The sequence below is a fragment of the Petromyzon marinus genome, chromosome 38 (genome assembly GCF_048934315.1).
Source record: "Petromyzon marinus isolate PM22_M1 ecotype Great Lakes invasive population chromosome 38, UKy_Petmar_22M1.pri1.0, whole genome shotgun sequence".
NCBI lineage: Eukaryota > Metazoa > Chordata > Hyperoartia > Petromyzontiformes > Petromyzontidae > Petromyzon > Petromyzon marinus.
Window position 1 is genome coordinate 10566001 of NC_133704.1, and position 17645 is coordinate 10583645.

The 17645-nt window shown below is 50.6% G+C and overlaps 1 protein-coding gene across 1 annotated transcript in view; it reads left to right on the top strand.

Moving 5' to 3' along the window:
• The window catches only part of NLK (nemo like kinase), a 174622-nt gene that overhangs the window by 84633 nt on the left and 72344 nt on the right, over positions 1 to 17645 (top strand). The window lies entirely within an intron of this gene.

Below are 17645 nucleotides of genomic sequence, written 5' to 3' on the forward strand. Positions count from 1 at the left end.
CGGAGGACCCCAATCCGCCAGCAGTGGCGTGAGAAAGACATTTGTGGGGCTGCACCTTTGCCCGTGTGGCATTCACAGGACAATTATGTATTTTGTACATTTTTGTGACGCCCTTTGTCAAGATGCATGTTCTGTCGTTGCCATGACGATGCCAATACAATTGAGGTTAAACAAAATCACCCTTTGGCTATGCGCGTGCGTTACATTGATTTGTGCAATGTGCGGCCCTCTTATCAAGCCGCTGTTGGTTGTGGTGGCTTGCTTTTGTTTTAGCTTGCCATACTTCACTTCGGTGGTCAGTGCAGGTCGGTGAAGTTGGGGCCTGTGGGCCGGGGCCGGTTCAGACCACTGGTCTTGACGGCCGTGGCTGGGAATCGAACCCAGGTGGCCGGGTTCATGGCGAGCACCGCTCCAACCTCTGGGCGTGTTCGTGGCAGCCGGCTTCACTGAACCCACGAGCAAATGCTGGACGTGATTGATCACTCGCCTCAGACTGACGTACGTGATTAACAAGGGTAATTGTCCACGGCTATGAATATACAGCAAAATGGTTTTTATTAAAAATAGTCGGGTGACATTTTGACCTTTTGTAATGTGCTCTGGCATTATGGCAGACATAGCTCTAATGAAATGCTAGCCATCTGATAACCTTGAACATACGGGGTTTTTTTGGGGCTTTTTCCTATTTGTATTCCAAATTGTGCTACCAACTCATGCCTAGAAATAAAAACTGTCAATTTAAAACCCAGGGCAGAAAGCAGTGTAACATCTTCCCATGTTGGAGAATGGGTATAATAATAAGAATAATTAACATTTATAAATCTCCTGTTTGCAAGATTATCAACGTGCTGCACCTTAAACGTGTATATCATGAGTAAAGGTGAGAGGCAAAACCGAGACGGCAAATTGAAGAAAGTTCCCAGAAGATGATTACACAGGACTACTTCCAACATCCCTCAAATTAACAACAACAAGGTATTAGTTTCACAGAGCGTCGCTCTTTCGAATTGCATCTTAGCGTCGTCGAGGAACGAGAAATGAGCTAGGAGGCAGCCAGGTGGTGTGCCGGTGATAAAAATTGCCAAAGATCTGCAGTCCTTGAAATGCACGGTTAGGCTGGGAGGGTGCCGATTTACAGTGGCTTAATTGGTACCATCACGAGGAACAGTGAATGCTGTTGGTGTGGTCAGTAACAACTGAGCACAATAGATGTGTATTTGACGTATGTTGAACTTCGCACCGTACGTAGCCAACCGTGCTAATCGGAGGTGCGGGGGAAGGATAGCAAACTAAACGCAAAAACAGTTTTAATGAAATTGGTTTTCAATCTAGATTTAAAAGTGCAAAGCTCCAGTGGCTTCCAAATATTGGTAGGAAGAGCGTTCCAGACGGCCGCAGAAGCTTATCTGAAAGCGCCACGCGATGCGGTGACCGATGGCCAGCCAAAAGCCGCTGCTGTGAGGATGACCGGAGTTCGTGTGCTGGTGTATGCTCCTTGACGAGATTGCCTGGTGACTGAACAACCGTCGAAGTGAAATGCCATATCTTTGCTCTGTTCCCCGTGAACAAACACCGACTGGTGTAAGTTCATTCACGAAGCTGACGAGAGACAAAACCGGAGCGATTCCTACAAGTGCTGAAGCCTTACAGTGGCTCTCGCCCGTCTCGCCGCAATGCAGCGTGTTGAATGATGTTGAATATTCCATGTATTCCAACTCGCTTTTCAATCGCGTTTGACGTTACAGAACCATGCTTGAAAGTCAATCCGGGGGTGTGCGCGAGCCGAGGCGCTACGGAAGTGCGTGCGTGCGGCGGAATGGCAGGTCGCACCCATTAAATTTGGCAGCCTTTTTTACTTAGCGTCAGCTCCCCCTTGCCCTCGACGGGAGAAGGAAGGAGTGGCATCATGGACTGACGACATGTCACTTTGATGGAAAATAACTTGCATTGAGAGACAGCGCCGACCTTCCCCCAGATAAAATGCCTGGCCGTTTTTTTTATTTAAATGACGTGTGTCCTGTGCGGTTGCTGTATACGTCTCCGTGTACACGGGCGGAATACGTTTCTTACAAGTTGGTGGCACATAACAGGTGGTGCACACTCGGATAACATTTCATTCGGGGGTGACGCGGGGGGGGGTACTGGAGGACACATTGCCTACCCGAGGAGATGGAGCAATTAAATCGGCTCTTGTGCGAGTACTGTGTGGATCGTAATTATCGCGGAATCGTGAGGAGGTGGCGGCAGCTTGGGGAGAGAAGGCCTTCGTCCAGCAGTGGATTGAACATGCCTGATGACGATGATGATGATTAAGAGTACCAAGTAGGAAACAAATTTATGTTCATTAGTTCTTTGGTAAATATATTTACAATAGTCTTTGACATAAAAAAACTTACTGTATGATATATTTAAAAAAATAGTCTTTGACATTCAACGGCCGCCTAAATGTTTGATGCTGGGGGGGGGGTCCGACCGCCTCACTTCCCCCCCCCCTCCACACTTTGGGTGTGCCACCGGCACACAACGTGATGCAGAGCGGTAAACATACTGTTCGAGGCAGAAAAACAACAATAAAATCATTATCATCGTACGAAAGTCTCTACAAATTTGCAGAGAAGAAGAATTACACTTTTTTCAGTTTGCGCACACGCGCGCGCATTGGTAGTTATCTGCATAAAGAGGCTTTGGGTAATGTGTCAATGTTTTAGCGGCGAGGAGATGAAAGCTAGCTGGTGCGATCCTATTTTTCGATACTGGCCCCTCGGGGGGACCGCGCTGTTGCCTGCTTCAGCTCGCTATCGGTGGCAATTAGGGGGTGGCTCTCGCTGCATGATCCTCGTTGTGCTCGTCACAGGCGGGTGCCGCTGGAGTAATTGCGCTAATGTGAAAAAATAGCCTTGTTGGCCTATTTTTAAGGGGTGTCTGCCCTTTTTTTTAATGTTCCTGTTTGCAAAAGTACGGTTAATTATCGAGTTTCCACGCGCGCACACACACACACACGAACTCGTCGAAAAGCGAGCGCACGGCGCATTATTATGCTTCGAGGCACGGGGGACGTGGACGTAATGGCACCGTTCGCCTCGTTAAGATTCCACTGTTTTACACGGAGGTGGAGGAGAGCTTTTTGCCTTGAGGACGATGTTACGTTGTTATAGTCACGCAGGTGAGTTGTTGTTAGGGCTCTCTCTTTAACCCATCTGTGCGGACCTTTTTGAGCATATCCCCTAGTGGTGCAGGAGGTCCCCCCCCCCCCCCCGAGTTGTTTAGGGATTCCTCCCGCGTTTCGAAGCACTTCTATTCGCCCCCTCTCAAGACCCTCCTGAAAAAGTCTCGAGACTCATTGAGACTTGCCGTGGCATTTTGAATTGCGGCCGCGATAACCTGTTCACCCGTAGACTCGCACGGTTTGTTGTCCTTTCTCCACACCGGCTTTTAGCACGGTTGGCTACGCACGATTATGAAAGAAGTTCAACACGCATACAGACAGAGGGCCGCAGACGGTGGCCTTCCTATTCAAACAACCGCCGGGGTTATTTGTCGTCCGCCTTACAGTGAACCAAATAGTTCCATATGGCAAGTACGATACGTTACACCACCGGCTCGCCGGGGGCAGTGGTTGCGGGTGAATATGTGAAGAGGTCGGATACATGAACACCCGTAGGAAATTACTGTTTCGCCATGCGCAAATGCTGCATTTGGTGTTGTCCGGTTGTTGGTAAAGCGGCCGGGGCGGATGCGCGACGTTGCAGCGTGCTTGGGCGGGGGGAAAAAAGGGAGCGAGTGTACGTGAGCTCAAGAACGCATTGTACGTACGCGCATGGTGAACTTCTTTCGCACTGTACGTAGCCAACCGCGCTAATCGGAGGTACTGCGTGGGAAATGGTCACACTCGTGGAAATGTACCATACACGTGTCTAAAATAGCGGTTCGCGCACGTACCTCCAATAAATGCGGGCCGCCAATTGGTCGGGGGTGGACGTGCGACGTCGGGCTGTGATCGCAAAGCTTGCAAGGATCGCTCCTCGGCACCTCCCCAAGCTGTCCGGTGACGCTCGTGCTAACCTCCGACCTCCAGGGGGGCCGCCCAGCCTCGAGTCAATCTCGCAGAGAGGGCGTGCGAGCCGACCTCGGGCCTCGGCCGAGGCGCCACCGGGGAGAAGGGAGCCGCGGCGTTGACCGACCGCCGTGCCTGCGCCCGGGCTCGTGGGCGCCTGTCCGCGCATGTGGCCGGCCGGCTTGCGTTTGATCGTCACAACAGACGGTCGGAGCATCGTCCCCCTCCCCCCAATTCCCCCGTCGCCATCGATCCAGGTGGCGCGCAGACCGCTCGCTTTCCCTCCCGTCGGCCGCGACGTGACGGCGGCCCCGGTGCGGGTGGCGCGCCGCTTCCACGTGCCCCGCGTAGAAATCCAGCGTTCGTTGGAAGTGTTCTGCGTTGCCGGCCTAATTTAAGCGCGGCTCGCCGCCGCCGCCGCCGCGTTGTTGTCGCGCCCAGAGGACTTGCTGTTCCAAATTTGTCCTTCTGCCTTTAAAGAGCACTTTCCTCACTGGGCTGCCTGCGCGCAACCCAAACAAACCCCATTATTACGGCCCGCTTTGCCTAATCGTGCGGCGTGGCGTGCGCATTAATTGGCAGGTGTCCGTTAATGTTCGCAAGGAACCCCCCCTCCCCCCCCCGCTTTGTTCTAAAATTTTCACAGCCCCACGTATGGTGCGCAAGCACGTCCACAACACCCACCGCAGCTATCCGGCACAACCGCGAAAACCGACCCGGCAGCAATCAATCGCGTTGCTCGTTGAGCAGTCGGCGCCTCGTGATGGACCGCGAGTGCAGTGTGCTACCGGACACAAGGTCGGTGTGTTCGGTGAGAGCTACTCGCTTTTGGGTTAATATCTCCTCTTTTGGAAACTCCCACGGGAGCTGGCGGGCTCAAATAAAAAAAAAAGCATGACTTTTGTTTCCTCCCAAATAAAAGTACGCCCCTGTCCTCCTTAAAGGCCGCTCTTGAAAAGCCCAGTTGACGTTAGTTCGTTAGTGAGCGAGTTGAGAAGATTGCTTCATTGCTACTTTCTGGTGAAAATCTATATTGCCTGCATCGCCGACAGCGACGGGGTAAAGCGCTGATGCGACGTGCTTCCTGTCCCCACAGTATTCCAAGTTCAAAGGGGGGCAGCACTCATCTCCCCGCCCCCCGGGGCCAGTGCTACAAAATCTGTATTTTCACGGCAGGGGTGAGACTGCCATTGACTTTCTTAGGGAGTGGTGCTTAGTCTATTGGCTAAGGAGGGGATAATGGGGCTGAGCTATGTCCCTGACCAGGCTTTGAACTCTCGATCTGGCGAAAGTGAGATGAGCCGCCTTAAGCACATGACCACCCAAGTCGCATCTTAATGGAGGTGGAATGAAATAAGCACCGTGTAAAGGAAAGTTGGGAAAGGATGTGCACATATTATTTGTGCCTCCGTGTGTATTTGCGGGAGAGGTGGCAGTGCAAAGGTTTGCCCAATGCGCTATAAACCCCACTAAACGACCATGAACACTGGCCCATATTTGCACCGGGCCAGGGCCTCCCCTAGGTCGACTCAACCTTAAATGAGTATCTGGCGCGGTGTGTGTAAACATCAACATTGGGGTAGAAAAAGGCGGTCAGGCGAGGTGTTGGCCACCCCCACCCCCTCGTGCGCCGTCCCGGGCCTTGACGTCGGTGCTCACTGAACGGCACTTGTTCCAACAGTTTGTTAAAGCTGTGGGGGGTGGGGTCTCTCTCTGTCTTGTGCGTGCGTGCATGCGTGCGCGCACAGCCTGCAATGCCATCGGAGGGCTTCGAAACCCATCCACGAAAGCCATTGCCCCAAGCTGCAGGGTGCAATTTGTCACATTTCCGCATTAATGCTCCATTTGTCAATTTCCGAGCGAGTGGGCGAGGAGAGTGGCTCCCGCGACGGAAAATAACGGCGGGGGCGCCCCCCCCCCCCCTTCCACCCCCGTTACGCCGAAGTGCCGCGCACTTCAGTGTCCTCTACGCGGAGTGCAGGGGCATTCCTGCGTGCGGCTGCCATCGACACCGATAGCAGGGCCACCGGGGAAGGGCCCCGGCTTTGGGGTCAGATGACGGCGTTTGAACGGAGTGGGAAGAGCTCTGGTGGCTCCTGGGGCTGGGGTATTGGTGGGCGAGGAAGGTGATGGGAACGTCCTTGGGCTGACGGCGAGATGTTCACTCCCTCGACTGTTATACAGGCGGTCGTGAGCTCGATCCAAACCCTGACGCCTGTATTTCGAGTTTGCGCGTCTCTCTCTCTCTCTCCGTGGTGATGTGGATTTTTCTCTAGGTCCCTCTGGTTTTTCCCTCCCACATTTAGAATCGGGCGTTTAGAGTATTTGGCATGCATAAATTATCATATGATGAGCCACTTCGTTGAGCTGTTATTTGTGGCTAGGTCGCTTCTGAAAAAGAGCTATGTGAGCTCAGTGGGCCTTACCTGGTAAAGCAAAACATCAAAAATTGGTGTTTGGAGTGGGAGGAGGTCTGGTGGCTTCTGGAGTTAAGTCCGATGTTTGTTAAAAGAAAGCTGGGGTATTGGTGGGAGAGGAAGGTGGTGGGAACGTCCTTGGGCTGACGGCGAGATGTTCACTCCCTCGACTGGTATAGAGGCGGTCGTGAGTTCGATCCCGACCCCTGACGCCTGCTGTATATTTGGAGTTTGCATGTCTCTCGCTCTCTCCCCGTGGTCGCGTGAATTTTTCTCCACGTCCTCCGGTTTTTCCCTCATTTAGAATAAACATTGCGCTTAGAAGCTTTGGCTGCTATAAATGTGCACGTGATGATAACCCCACTTCGTTGAGCTATCATTTGTGATAGCCAGGTCGCTTCTGAAAATGAGCTGTGTACATCTCGGTGTGAGCCTTACCTGGTAAAATACAAAATAGTTTAGTTTCGACACGAGGGAGGAGTGGTGAAACAAACACAATGGTGAACATTTGGTTTTGCTATGTCAATGGCATCTTGTTTCACGAGCATTACCGATTGTTATCGCAAATTTATTTCACTCTTGTCACGCTTTCTGGTTGCGTCCCCACCAACAAAATTACCATCTTCCGTTTCGCGAAACTTTGCCGTGTAACGCGACATTTTTTTTTGCTCGTCCTTTTATTTTCAGGGCCACTCCGCAGGCCCCTATCGGTGAACCTCTTCCGTCGTTTCTTGGAGTCTATTTTATAATGCCTGGGAAATCTGGGGCGAAAAATAATGATCACGAAACGGAGAAATCTGATGGGATAAAAACGAATTTGTCCGACCTGGCTCCCGGTGCCTTTCGCGCAACTTCACGGATAAAGAATAAAACTTGTGGGGTGAGAGTGATTTTTTTTCTTTTCTGGGGACGAGCAATCCGAGCTTTGTGGTGGATCTTAGGGGTGAGACAACAGGAGCTCTTGTGGGAGAGGGGATGGGGGGGGGGGAAGCATTGAGAACATTCATGGGGACCCCCAGTTACTTTTCAACTCAGAGGCTTTTGATATCGGGGCACACACACGCGCACACATGCGCACACTGAGATTTGGGGGGGGGGCAGGCCCCCCCCCCCATTTTGCCTCAGTATAAAAGATGGTACTCGGTGCTGGGGGCAGGCCCGTCCTTTTATCAGCTTGCTCACAAATATCCCCACTATAAGGCACTTGCTGAGCTTTCACGAGTGTGACGAATATATGTGTGTGTGTGATTTTTCACTTTGATCATTACCCGTGCAGTATCGATAGTTCAGTGTTAATGTGCCACTTTTGTTGGGGGACTACTGCCGTGTAAGTTGTTATCTTGGTGTGGTCTGGGACTGCTTTGTTGCTGTTTTTGGCTGCCTTGCAAACTCTTGATAAATCGGACCTATGTAACTAATGAAATCATGAATTTGTATTTTTAGTGACTTTAATGCTTTACGATTTTCTCCATGCTGCACTCCTATCAGCTTTTTTGCACTCTGGTTGCGACTTGCTGACTCGCGCGAGCTCGCGGCTGGTAAATAACGCAGCCAAGAAGCCGATTTGTGTGAAAACGGCGCGCGCCGTTTCGCGTGTTTTTTGTTTGGCTTGCCGTAACAGCTGACATTTCACTTATTGTTCTTAGAATGTTTATGGTGAAGCGCATCGGCGGTAACGAGCTCTTGAAAGCAAAAACCCACGTCGCTAATTGTATTTCGGTTAACTTTATCCTGAGATTGAGGAAGGATTCGTATTATTTACCCCGGCAAGCCCCGCTGAGTCTCGACTTTTTCTTTTTTTAGAAATGCTCTGCACTGACACGACTTATCACTTCTATTTAATGAGTGTTTTACTTCACGTTGGGAATTCAGAGTGCTATGAGAAACCCCTACGCATGCAAGCTTGAATAACACCGAGCGCGGCCATCGCAGCATCGCGCCTACGACACCTGGCAAGCCCTGGAGCTCGCCCTTCTAGGCACTAAACAGGCACAAAACCCCCCGGCTTGGCTTCGAGAGGACTGCCCCGAGGCTGGGCTCGTTCAGAACGATTTGGCCGCTGGAAAATAGTTTTTAACCCTGTCTGTAACACAAAAATACAGACCCAAAAAAACTGAACAGTGCGCTAAGGGGGCACCGTTTGGCTGCGCGTTGGCGTTACATTGAGGGACCGAGATCAGTAGAGGGTACGCAGGTCAACGACAACATTCCCATTGTGAAGGGAAAGTAACATTGGGCTTTGGGCAGGACACGTCGCTCGACGGGGGGGGGGGGGGTGGAGGCGGGGGAAGATGGATTTGGACGCTCGAGAATAATCGCGGAGTTGCACCCAAGGATGGAGAAACGCGCCTGCCGCGACACCTTCCGAGGAGATGGAGCGACGAAATCTGTCGCCGGGTGGATTATTACATTGCGGGGTCGCGAGCGGTGGCTGCGGTGGCGGCGGCGGCTTTGGGGGAGGGGGCGGCCTTCATCCAGCAGTGGATGGAGACAAGCGCTGATGATGATGATGAGTATCATTTAGGTGGCGGTTGGACCTCATTAATAATCTTGCAGTGCACAAGCAAAACGAAAGGCCTGTGGTGAATAAGCCTTCTTCATTGTGCATTCGTAATAATCCTCGTTCACTCGCCCACTGATTTCACTTGTTAGTGGGGAGGGGGGTCTCTGCACTGCCTACTTATGTTGGCTGTGATCTCCATGGCCCCTATTAGGCCCTTCATTGTAGCTAATTGCGTACGTTTAATTCCCCTCAACGTGCGTGCGTGAAAGGAGACGGAGCAAAATCTGTGACGAGCCTTTCTCTCGAGAAAGAGCTGTTTGTTTAAAACGGCCTCCGCTTCAAAGCCTCGTAACGTAACACTGTGTAACACCATTTTTGTTCCTGGGGAGCAAGTGTTATTTTCTAATTGCTTATGCCTCATAAGTATACAAAATGGCTTATTATTCCCCACAAACTTTACTTTTGTGACCAGGACTTTACGTGAAGGAATGACACAAATGCACACCACGTTTTCTCAGTTTGTGGGTAATAACAGCTATTTTCTGTACCCGAGGCTTCAGCAAATAGACGATAGCACTTACTACCCAGGAACAAAAACAAAAGTTTTGTTACACAGGTGAGCTATATATAATCAGCTGTCCGCTGTGTGGTGAGCATTGCATTTTTTACTTTTTAAAACGAAACGTTGAAAATGCTGCGTTCCCAACGGGCAACACTGCGGGCACGCAAGGTGGGCGGCTTCTCCGATCCGCGTATTCCGACGACGTGTTTTCCCTCCTGTTATATCCCCGCCACGTATTTATTCGTGAATATCTGTCGGTCGGACCAGTGATTAAATTGACGAAGTGTCTCGGCTCGGGGTGAGCGATAAGCAGGGTCGGGGGGCCGCTCTTTTGGGAAAATGACTTTGAACGCGGAAATGCGACGGCTCCTATTAAGAAGAGAAAAAAAAAACACGCTTGACCAGTGCGCGGGGATCCTCCACCTGCTTTGTGGCACACGGATTGGAAGCACCGAGTGCGTCGACAAACGTCAAAGCAAAAAAAAAACCTGAAAAGTCCACAAAGACGCCATCAAGTTTGAGGTTTATTTTGTGTTAACCGGGGGCGAGAACTCAAAAGGAGGGGGGGGGGGCGGTGTCAGGACGAGTGCCATTGCAAGGGTGAGATCTGGGTCACCAAACGCCAAAAGAAATAGTGCAGCAATAGGGTAAAGGCAAACCAAACATCTGAAGTGAAAACGTATACAATGTATCTGTCGTTGGCCAAACATCCCAATGCAAACGGCAATTAGAGGTGCGCAACATGGAATTGCGCCACGAACCAGAAAGAAGGGAACACTTTGATCAAAGAACAAGTGCAAGTTAGGGTCGTCGTCGTCATCTTATTGCCTGTTAATAAGTCTGCTGTGCAGGAGACGTCGTTGAAAAGGGATGATGTCCAACGAATGACACTGATGACCGAGACGTCTGCCAGTCGCAGGGTAGGGGCTGTCCCATTCACCACTGAATCTGGGAACGCGCGAGCGACTCGGCGCTAATGAGAGACGTAACGCCGCTGTTTTTTTTTAAAAAGACATTGTACTGCAGCGACACGACCGCGCTCTATGAAAGCTGGCGCCAAACTTTGCCGCACTAACCGACCGTGCGGCCTTGTGGGAACCTTCATCGGCACATCTTCCGACCCTGCCTCCCGGTCGGACGACATACCCCTAAAGTTATTTTATTTTTTGCTCGATTCCCTTCCGATGATGGGCACGTACACGTCATCGGAATGGGAAAGGGTTAAGGAGAGAAAGCATGCCCTAGACTACGGCTCCCCGCGTGGAGGCGGAGCGGCAAGATCGGCTCTTGTCGGAGCGAGGCGACGAATCGTCGGCAGCGGTGAGACCGCGCGAGGGAGTGGCGGCGACTCGGAGTTCATCGGTCCAGCAGTGGATCGACCACGGCTGACGACGATGCATCACGCGGCTGACCCCGTCCTGTCAATTAGGAGCAGCTTCGGAGGAGACGCTCCCCCCCCCTCCCCTCCCCCCTCCCCCCGCCGAACGCTTTTGCCGGAACCGCTCGTGGACGTGGGCAAAGACGGCGTTGCACCGAGGTGCACCTCGGGAGAGCCGACTCGCCAGTAAATTTACCGCGAGTTTAATCAAGCGCATACTCTCGACACTGAGGGAGATTAATTAATGTTAAAGGGCGTCCTCTGCACCAATAGGCCAGATAACAAATTCACACGCTGCTGGCCGGTGGTATGGCGGTGGGTTGCGCGAGGCCTTTAATGAGAGAGCGCACGAAGCCTACCGAAAAATACATCAATGTACAGTAATTTGATTTGTGTAATTGCCACTGTCGTGTAGTTTGACGACTCAAAGTATAATGGCAAAAAATGTGCCGTTGACGGGGGGGTTGGGGGGGGGGGGAGAAACGTGGGAGTCGTGAGCGGTTGGGACGTGAACGCCGCTCTCGTCACGCAGAGACCTGAAGCCAACGCGAAGAGCCGCGTGCACCCCGCTGCCATGGCAAGTCGGTGGGGGGGCGGGGGGGGGGGTGGGTCATGATTCATTTATAATTATCGCCGCAATTTGTGGAGTTGTTGACGACAACAAAAAAAATAATACAAGAGTGTAGTTCCATCGGCGGTTGATGTACGAGCGACGTTTTTTTTCATCTTTGCGGAATAATATTAGGGTCTTTTTGTTGTTGTTGTTGTTGTAAGCACAGTATCAGGTTGCAATTAATTGGTGGAGATCCTTGCGTGCGATCGTGGTTCATGCATCGAAACATTCGTTTTCTTTAGAATGGACCGTTGATAAAAGCTACAAGGTACACGCTAATTATAATCTATACGTACGTTTGATAGCACAAGGACGTAGGTTATCCGCGGTCGTGCTGCACGGCCCTCCGACGCGTTTCCGGGTCGTGCCGTGTGCTTTTTGCTGGGCACGGTGTCCGACGTTTCGCTCCACGTTCTGGTGGGGGGGTTGGGGATTTTACGACGTGCATGGCGGCAACAACAACAACAACAAAACGCATCGCATTTGAGGGTGCTGAATTGCCATTCTTTCTTGTATTTGCTACAAATAGCTCCACTGCGTGTCCAGTATATTTTCGTGTGTAAGGGTGTTCCCCCCCCCCCCCCCCGAGTTCAATTCCCTTGTCAGGGCCACTCGGCAGCGCCACCTTCCTTCCCGGAGCCAATGGGAGTATTGAGTTAGCGGCTGATAAGCACCGCTGTGCCAAAAGTTAAGTGGCGTTCTACATTTAGTGTTGGGTCCTGCCATAGGAATGTGGAATCTTCACAGTCGGTTTTGTTGCTGCGAGAGATGAGCACCGTGAAGGTGCCTAGAGGCTAATGTGACTTTGAAACACGGCCGTGGTGTAACAACTCGCACACCGGACCTGCAATCTTCTGGCACGGCAGTTCAAACAATGGAAACCTTTCTAAAATCCTCCCCCCTCCGGTCCACCCAGCAGTATACGTGGGTTCACCACAGTTCGCCGATGGGCATGTCGCTTGTGGTGGTGGTGGTGGTGGAGTAAAGTGTTGATACTCCGACCCCGTCCGAGACTCTCTGGCCAAACGTCGAAGAGTAGGCAAAAATACCCTCTGGAGGGGAATCTCTCGAACTCCCCACCAGCAGTGGCGTGAGCGAAACACCGCAGGGCTGCAACCTTTACCTTTCAATTGCGTCTGCATCTCAAAATGCTGGTCAGATTAAATAAGGACGTTGTGCATCAGAGTGACGAGAGAAAGGTCTGGCGCCTCGACCTGAACAGGGCCATGGAGGATGGCAGCACAGATGGTTGGGGTGGGGGGGAAGGGAGTTTCAGATCTGGAGAGCAACACCAGACATAAAAGGCGCAATAAAATTCCCATTTATCATGGGACCGTTTTTTTTTTGCCAGTATCAAAATATGACAAATTAAAATAGATTTTGACCCTTTTCGGCAATAAAACAGGTGTCCGTGATGTTCAAACTCTACATAGATACATTTTAAAACATCTGTTTTATTGCCAGAGAGGGGGTAAAAACCTCTTATTTTTCAGAATTCCCATTGAGTTCCGCAGTTATGTCCTCGAGTGATCCTCACCGATTAATTTGTATGGTTTGAACGGTTTATATTGCATAGGGGGAGGGGGGAGACAGTTTTACCCTAGAAAACATTTATTTCAATATATATTAACAAAAACATGTTTCGGTAACGTATTTGAGTACCTTCAAATGTGCATGTCGCGGAGAAGATTGTATTAGAGCATGGATAATAATGGGTGAAAGGGGAATGTGCTTTCCAAAATCGAAATGATTTCCCTGTACTTCACAGCACCCCGTCGCTTGCTCCCTATCACGTGTCCAGCACAAGCGAGCGAAGCGCGATTATCTATTATTGGTTTTGCTGCGTGCGATTTTAATATTTTATTTTCCCCTCGTCAATCTGCATTGCAACGGCTTGACGTGCACGTTGGAAAAAAAATGCAAAACACGCCACTGCATCTTTGCGCGCGCGCGCAGTCAAAGCCAACGAATAGCTTCGGCAAAAATTAGGTCAGTCGTTTTTAGGAAGATAAAGCGGCAACGCACGCACCCACGCACGCGTATATCCTCGCGCGTTCACGCTGGAAACACGCAACGGACGGACGTGACAACAAATGTATTTTTAGCAATGCTCTGTTTCGGCCTCTCGGCCACGACAACGACGACAAATGCAACCGTTCAGCGGCATTTGAAGGTGCCACAATATGATGCAGGAGAGCCTGTGTGCATTGTTTGTGAACGCCTTTTTGTGCTCGCTCTTTCTTTCACGGTAATCTTGAAACGAGTGAGTGAGAGAGAGAGAGAGCGAGCCCGGTGCGTTAAGGGCACGGCGGAGGAAGTGATGCGCATCGTGCATGCATACCCACGCACGATCTCAAACTTCATTCCGAATTGGCATCTGTTCTGTCGGCCACGACAACAACAAAAGAAGAAGACTAAGATTCCCCCGGATAGCCTTAACAGCCGGAGCTGCGGCTCGGCGGAAGAGCGAGTGGCTCGCAAGTTCAAATCTTGGTTGGGGAGGGGGGGTGGGGGTTTGACTCAGGCCCCGTCCTCTAACCCTCCCGGGCCGATGAAATGAGTACTCGTCATAGTGGCAGACTGGCCCCTGCCATAGCAATGTGGAATTTCCACCACTGGCTCTGGAGGCGAGCACTGCCGCGGTGCTCGTGCGAGCAGGAAGTTCCTTTGTTGACGCCGTGCTCGAGAGATAACACCGTGGGGTGAACTGGTGACCATTGCAATGAGAAAGCCCTCTTTTGCTCAGAACAAGGCATTTCTGGGCATTGTTCGTTTGAAATGTGGCTTGCGACGTTATCCTTTAATTCTCCTTTCCCCCATTGTCATTCCAACCCCCGCCCAAAGTAAAATGAGTCTAAACTTTTGAATTTTATTTTACCAGGTAAGGCCCACTGCGCTGCTTTGCTCTCTTTTAAGAAGTGACACGGTCACAACGAAGTGGCTTGTCACGTGCAAATTTAGCGCAGCCAAATACTCTAAATGCACGTGTCTAAATGTGGAGGGCAAAACCGGAGGACACGGAGAAAAATCTACGTGACCACGAAGGAAGAGAGGATCAGGGGTTTGTGATCGAATCCACGACCTCGTGTATACCAGACTAGGTAGTTAACAATCTCCTAGCCACCGTGTCCCGAGACATTGCTACAGTGAGGGAAAAAAAGTATTTGATCCCTGTTGATTTTCTACGTTTGCCCACTGACAAAGAAATTATCAGTCCATCATTTTAATGGTAGGTTTATTTGAACAGTGAGAGACAGAATAACAACAACAAAATCCAGAAAACGCATGTCAAAAATGTTATAAATTAATTTGCATTTTAATGAGGGAAATAAGTATTTGACCCCCTCTCAATCAGATTTCTGGCTCCCAGGTGTCTTTTATACAGGTAACGAGCTGAGATTAGGAGCACACTCTTAAAGGGAGTGCTCCTAATCTCAGCTTGTTACCTGTATAAAAGACACCTGTCCACAGAAGCAATCAATCAATCAGATTCCAAACTCTCCACCATGGCCAAGACCAAAGAGCTCTCCAAGGATGTCAGAGACAATATTGTAGACCTACACAAGGCTGGAATGGGCTACAAGACCATTGGTGAGAAGGTGACAACAGTTGGTGCGATTATTCGCAAATGGAAGAAACACAAAAGAACTGTCAATCTCTTTCGGCCTGGGGCTCCATGCAAGATCTCACCTCGTGGAGTTGCAATGATCATGAGAAGGGTGAGGAATCAGCCCAGAACTACACGGGAGGATCTTATCAATGATCTCAAGGCTGCTGGGACCATAGTCACCAAGAAAACAATTGATAACACACTACGCCGTGAAGGACTGAAATCCTGCAGCGCCCGCAAGGTTCCCCTGCTCAAGAAAGCACATATACATGCCCGTCTGAAGTTTGCCAATGAACATCTGAATGATTCAGAGGACAACTGGGTGAAAGTGTTGTGGTCAGATGAGACCAAAATGGAGCTCTTTGGCATCAACTCAACTCGCTGTGTTTGGCGGAGGAATGCTGTCTATGACCCCAAGAACACCATCCCTACCATCAAACATGGAGGTGGAAACATTATGCTTTGAGGGTGTTTTTCTGCTAAGGGGACAGGACAACTTCACCACATCAAAGGGACGATGGACGGGGTCATGTACCGTTAAATCTTGGGTGAGAACCGCCTTCCCTCAGCCAGGGCATTGAAAATGGGTCGTGGATGGGTATTCCAGCATGACAATGACCCAAAACACACGGCCAAGGCAACAAATGAGTGGCTCAAGAAGAAGCACATTAAGGTCCTGGAGTGGCCTAGCCAGTCTCCAGACCTTAATCCCATAGAACATCTATGGAGGGAGCTGAAGGTTCGAGTTGCCAAACGTCAGCCTCGAAACCTTAATGACTTGGAGAAGATCTGCAAAGAGGAGTGGGACAAAAGCCCTCCTGAGATGTGTGCAAACCTGGTGGCCAACTACAAGAAACGTCTGACCTCTGTGATTGCCAACAAGGGTTTTGCCACCAAGTACCAAGTCATGTTTTGCAGAGGGGTCAAATACTTATTTCCCTCATTAAAATGCAATCAATTTTTGACATGCGTTCTTCTGGATTTTGTTGATGTTATTCTGTCTCTTACTGTTCAAATAAACCTACCATTAAAATTATAGACTGATCATTTCTTTGTCAGTGGGCAAACGTACAAAATCAGCAGGGGATCAAATACTTTTTTTCCCCTCACTGTATAGCCGCATTGCGGGACAAGTGCCTTGACAAGTGCCTTGACATGTGCCACCGAGCAAATCGCTCCAGGGGCTGACAATTGGATCCCTGCACACGGGTTGGCACGCATGGGTTGGCGCACACGGGTTGGCACACGCGGGTTGGCACGCATGGGTTGCCACGCGCGGGTTGGCACGCGCGGGTTGGTGCATGCGCGGGTTGCCACGCGCGGGTTGGCGCACACGCGGGTTGCCACGCGCGGGTTGGCACGCGCGGGTTGGCACGCATGGGTTGGCACGCGCGGGTTGGTGCACGCGCGGGTTGCCACGCGCGGGTTGGCACGCGCGGGTTGGCACGCGCGGGTTGGCACGCACGGGTTGGCACACACGGGTTGCCACGCGGGTTGCCACGCCGTGAACCTGTCTACACCGGATAAGTTCTACGGGAATCGCTTCGTCTGTTTTGCACAATAGCGTTATGTTGTGATTATCGTCGCACATTTTATTTTTTAAAGTATATTACCATATTTCTCTTTTGAAATATTGACGGAATAGCAAACGCAATAATTACAGTTTCAAATAAATGCCTTGTACCCGTATAATTCATGCTTTGCACAATCCTTTTTTGATAGCAATTGACAGCAGGGCAGTTACATGACATCATTATTTCGTGGTCCTATTATTTAATTATCTGCTGCGTAACTAGCAATTGCACGCGCTTATAAGTGCCCTAGGTTGTAAAGGTGCGATAATTAATCGGAATATTTATTTAAACTGGAGGAATCCGATGAGCTATTAAGCTCTTTTTTTACAAGCGGACCCACGCCGAGTGACCTGTACAAAGACACAAGAACGCTCGGGCAATTCTGAACACAAACTGATGTGTTGCAACATTCGGTGTATCGTGAAGAATGGGTACGGTAATCGTATCTGCTGCTACCCGGCGCTGCTGCCAGCCGGGCGCGGTGGGCAGCGATGGTTCCCGCGTGGCGACAGATGTCACGGAGGAGTCTCGGTTAAAAAGTGTAACCTTTTCCCCCCCCCCCCCCCTTCAAAGTGTATTGCTTGAACATGCGCGCTGAGAGCTTGATGATTCGGTAATAAATTAATTAGCATTTAATTTTAAACAAACGGTGAATTATTACACGAGGCAAAAAGTAAGTTTTGCTAATGGATATTGCCGCGGTCAATTAAAACGTACATGATGATGACTAATGGGCCAAACTCTGTCTCGTCATTATCATTGACCAATCTCGGGGTCTTCCGCCGGATGCGTCACCTTTTCGCGCGCGCGTGCCCGATGCCAGCAGCGGTGACCCAAAGCGACCTCGCCTCGTTTTGATATTCAAGGCGCCTGAGCGTCTTTGTTGCACGCGACTTCGTTTGGGCAGCACACCACAAACTGCCCGCACGCTCCC